Below are 4,740 nucleotides of genomic sequence, written 5' to 3'. Positions count from 1 at the left end.
TGGTGAGATTAATTTTTAAGACAGAAAGAAGGCACAGGTTTCCAGTGTCAAGAGCAAAAAGGAGAACAAGGAGTGTCTGAAAAGGAGAACAGGGAGAACAGGAGGTCATGCTTAGCAAGCGGAGTGCCTGCCTTGAGATTTCAGAACAGTTGCAGTTATTGGTAAGTGATCAGGCCTAGAGAATGACCCTGAGGTCCATAGCTGAGGTATAGGAGATAACAAAGGAAGTTCAAGCCTGTGTATTAAAACTGTCAGCAATGTGTGTGTTAAGATCACCAGGATTAAAGACAGGAGGGTGTTGGAGAGACTGCCAGTGAGCTAGAAGTTAACATGATGGCAACATGAGGGGAGTAACTCTGGGGCCAGTTGATGACTGTACCAACAAGGTACTGTAGGTGGTGAGTGATAGTCCAATGACATGAGATGACAGCTGGGGAGTTTAGGGAGGATGGGAAATGGGCCAGAATCTTGAGGGAGGATGAAAGAGGATGCCCTAGGTTCAGTGGTACAGTGGGGTCAGGGAGAGGGCAGCAAGGCTGAGCCATGTTTTGTTTAGAGCAAGAAGCTGAGAACATTCAGGAAGGAGGCAAAAGGTGTAAAGAGGGTTGCTAATACCTACCCAAGGGCTGATTGCAAAGGTTTCAAGACCCAAGATGGAATGGAAGGTATCAACAGCTGGGGACAAGGAGGGCAGGTGAGGAGGAGTGACGGACAACTGGGGGCTCTGCCAAATGACTGAACAGAGCTCAAGGCATAATGTGATGAGTACTGATAGACTCCAGGGCTTTGGGTTGGAGGATGCCAGCGGTTGGGCTGTTTGTTTATTTATCAGCTGTTAAATCATCTTGCCACTTGAGGGTGTTCATTTTCCTCATGTGCTTTGGCATCTGTTTGCAGGCTGTGTTCTGCAGATTGAATTTTGTCTGGTTGGGAGTTTGTGTGTGAATCTTTGCTTTGTTGGTTCTTCCTGAGCTTACTGTCCCACAGTGGTTTTGGTGGGGCCTGCATCAGGCCTCCCAGGACCCTCAAGCTCAGCACCAGGGCTACTGGTTGCTCAGAGTCCACATTCAATAGAGACAAGGAGGAAACTGTGGTCACGCTGGGCAGAAGACTGAATTCCATCCTTGACACTCTCTGTTGTGTCCTGCCAGTGTGGATGTGCCCCCTTCTACTAGATAGAGCCCCAGGCAGTGGCCCTCAGCCTCTTCAGACTTCTCTCACAGCAGGGGGAGCCCCCTCTCTGCCTGTGGTCACCCAGAAAGCCTGTCCCTTGCCTCCTAACTGCAGGACCAAATGCTCCTCACACATAGGCTGGGAACTGCAGTTACAGCATGACTACACTCACTACACAGCTGAAATACATGGTAGCTGCAAAGATGATTTAAATGGACATTAGACACTATTTTTTTTTGGTACCGGGGATCAAACTTGGGACCTTGCGCTTGCAAGGCAGGCACTGGAACCACTGAGCTAAATCCCCGGCCCTAGACACTATTTTTTAAAATAATTATAGGGTTTTCAGAAGGTTTTTATAAGATGTTCTTAAAAATTAAAAGATGTGGGCTGGGGATGTAGCTCACTAATAGAATACAGTACCTAGCATGAGCAAGGTCTTGGATTTGATCCCTGGGTGCCACAAAAATGAAAAAGAAAAAAGACCTCTTACAAATCAGCCTTGTCTTTTTTTTTTTTCTCTATACTCAGAATTTAACCCAAGTTCACACTGAGCTACATCCTTAGCCTTTTTCATTTTTTATTTTGGGACAAGTTCTTGCTAAATTGTCAAGTTACCCAGGCTGGGAACTTGGGATCCTCCTTCCTCAGTCTCCTAGATTATAAACTGGGATTATAGGCATGCATCATCATGCCAAGCTACAAGAGTCTTTAAGAGACCAGCACCCAGTAGTAAAATCAACACAAAATGTTAACAGTTCACAGAAAGAAAAATGCAGTGTATGTATGTGAAAAACACCTTATTCTCTTTGGCAGTGACCAGGTGACCATCTCAGAACTCCTGGAACTGATTCTTGGTGCTGGTGGCCTTGGTGCCCTTGAGCACACTGAAGTACACCATCTTGCTCAGAGTCGTACACTTACCCATCATGACAATGTCACTGAACCAGATGTCCCTGAAGCAGGGGACAGGTGTACAGCCTGTTCTTGTAGTGCTTCTCAAAACAATTGGACTAAAAAATGTAGCAGAGATAGCCACAGTAGACAATAGTCTTCTGCATCTTCACCTTGGTCCCCACAGGATCTGCCCTCGGATGGTGACGTGACCAATGAAGAGGCATTTCTTGTCAATGTAAGAGCCCTTGATGACCTCTCTGGACCTTTCTTGAAGCCCAGACCAGTGTTCTTTTTGTATGGAGGGAGATTCTCCTTGCCACTTTCTCCCGGCAGGACCTTCTTCTTTTTTTGCAAGATAGTTGGCTGCTTTGGGTAGGAACACTCTGTCTGAATGTCTGCCATCTTTCTGGCTGCTGGAAAAAAGGGAGGAAAAACACATAGTTTTTTTTTTTTAATACTGGCGATCAAACTCAGGACCTTGAACTTGCGAGGCAGGCTCTGCACCTCTGAGCTAAATCCCTGGCCCAACACGTAGTATTTTTAAATACATAAAGAATGTAGTTGGGGGTTGCGGCGCTGTGAGGTCTTCGGGCGCTGGCAAATCGGGCCCAGGATGTAGAGCGGCTGTGCTGGACAGCGCGTCTGACGGGAGCTCGGGTGGGGTAGAGAGCAGGGGGCGGTAGTCGGGGGTGGTGGGAGAAGGAGGCGGCGAATCACTTATAAATGGCGCCCAAGCAGGACCCGAAGCCCAAGTTCCAGGAGGGTGAACGAGTACTGTGCTTTCATGGGCCTCTTCTTTATGAAGCAAAGTGTGTAAAGGTTGCCATAAAGGACAAACAAGTAAAATACTTTATACATTACAGTGGTTGGAATAAAAATTGGGACGAATGGGTTCCAGAAAGCAGAGGACTCAACTATGTGGACACCAATCTACAGAAACAGCAAGAACTTCAAAAAGCTAATCGGGAGCAGTATGCAGAGGGAAAGATGAGAGGGGCTGCTCCAGGAAAGAAGACATCTGGTCTGCAACAGAAAAATGTTGACGTGAAAACAAAAAAGAACAAACAAAAAACCCCTGGTAATGGAGATGGTGGCAGTACCAGTGAGACACCTCAGCCTGCTCGGAAGAAGAGGGCCCAGGTAGATCCTACTGTTGAAAATGAAGAAACATTTATGAACAGAGTTGAAGTTAAAGTAAAGATCCCTGAAGAGCTAAAACGGTGGCTTGTTGATGACTGGGACTTAATTACCAGACAGAAACAGCTCTTTTACCTTCCTGCCAAGAAGAATGTGGATTCCATTCTAGAGGACTATGCAAATTATAAGAAATCTCGAGGAAATACGGATAATAAGGAGTATGCTGTTAATGAGGTTGTAGCAGGGATAAAAGAATACTTCAATGCGATGCTGGGCACTCAGCTCCTCTACAAATTTGAGAGACCACAGTACGCTGAGATCCTTGCCGATCACCCTGATGCCCCCATGTCACAGGTGTACAGAGCACCACATCTACTGAGATTATTTGTATGAATTGGAGCTACGTTGGCCTACACACCTCTGGATGAGAAGAGCCTTGCTTTATTACTGAATTATCTTCATGATTTCCTCAAGTATCTGGCGAAGAATTCAACAACTTTGTTTAGTGCCAGTGATTATGAAGTGGCCCCTCCTGAGTACCATCGGAAAGCAGTGTGAGGCGCTCTCACTCGTGTTTGGATCTCTGTCAACATGTTTTGTTCCTAGTCCTTCTCTTGTACAAATGATGTACTTTGAAGATGTTAGTGTACAACAGAGTTGATGTTTGTTTTGATTTTAAACAGAGAAAATAAAAGGGGTTGCAGCTCCTTTTTTCTTTTTTCTTTTCATTTCAAAGTTGCTACCAGTGTATTCAATGATGGACAACAAAGAGACATGGTGTAGTGTTTTATTGCCTAGTTGACAAAGCTGCTTTTGAATGCTGGTGGTTCTATTCCTTTGACACTACACACTTTTATAATACATGTTAATGCTATACAACAAAATGCTCTGATTCCTAGTGCCAAAGATCCAATTCAGTGTATATAACTGAACACACTCATCCATTTGTGCTTTTTTTTTTTTTTAAACGGTGCTTAAAGAGCCCATCCTTTGCAAGTCATTCATGTTGTTCCTTAGGCATTTTCTCTTTGCTCAAATTGTTGAAGAATGGTGAATTGTTTCATGGTTTTTGTATTTGTCTCTAATGCACGTTTTAACACGATAGACGCAATGCATTGTGTAGCTACAGTTTTCTGGAAAGGTCAATCTTTTAGGAATTGTTTTTCAGATCTTCAATAAATTTTTTCCTTAAATTTCAAAAAAAAAAAAAAAAAAGAATGTAGTTGGATGTAGTGGTGCATGCCTATAATCCCAGCACTTGAGAGACTGAAGCAAGAGGATCACAAATTTAAATCCATCAGGGCAACTTAGCAATTTAGAGAGACTCTTTCTAAATAAGAAAGACTGGCAAGCTCAAGGTCATGAGTTCAATTCCTGATACCACAAAAAAATAAACAAATAAAAAATAGAAAGAGAGAGAAAAAAGAAAAAGACTGAGGATGAGGATGAAGCTGCTGAGGCAGGAGAATCAAAAGTTTGAGGCCATGCCACCACAGATACCATTGGTAAGTGCACACAGATACCAGTGAGAAA

The 4,740-nt window shown here is 44.1% G+C and overlaps 2 pseudogenes; one reads left to right on the top strand and one right to left on the bottom strand.

The window, feature by feature from the left end:
- Positions 1-2,005: 2,005 nt before the first annotated feature.
- On the bottom strand, positions 2,006-2,472 carry LOC101699649 (small ribosomal subunit protein uS17 pseudogene; annotated as a pseudogene).
- Positions 2,473-2,724: 252 nt separating this feature from the next.
- Positions 2,725-3,904, top strand: LOC101700005 (mortality factor 4-like protein 1 pseudogene; annotated as a pseudogene).
- Positions 3,905-4,740: the final 836 nt, after the last annotated feature.

Source organism: Heterocephalus glaber, unplaced genomic scaffold (genome assembly GCF_053883595.1).
Source record: "Heterocephalus glaber isolate CG9 unplaced genomic scaffold, H.glaber_assembly_v1.0 deba00001553, whole genome shotgun sequence".
NCBI classification, from domain to species: Eukaryota; Metazoa; Chordata; class Mammalia; order Rodentia; family Bathyergidae; genus Heterocephalus; species Heterocephalus glaber.
Note: the sequence above shows the minus strand (reverse complement) of the source record. Positions and strands in the feature narration are given on the sequence as shown.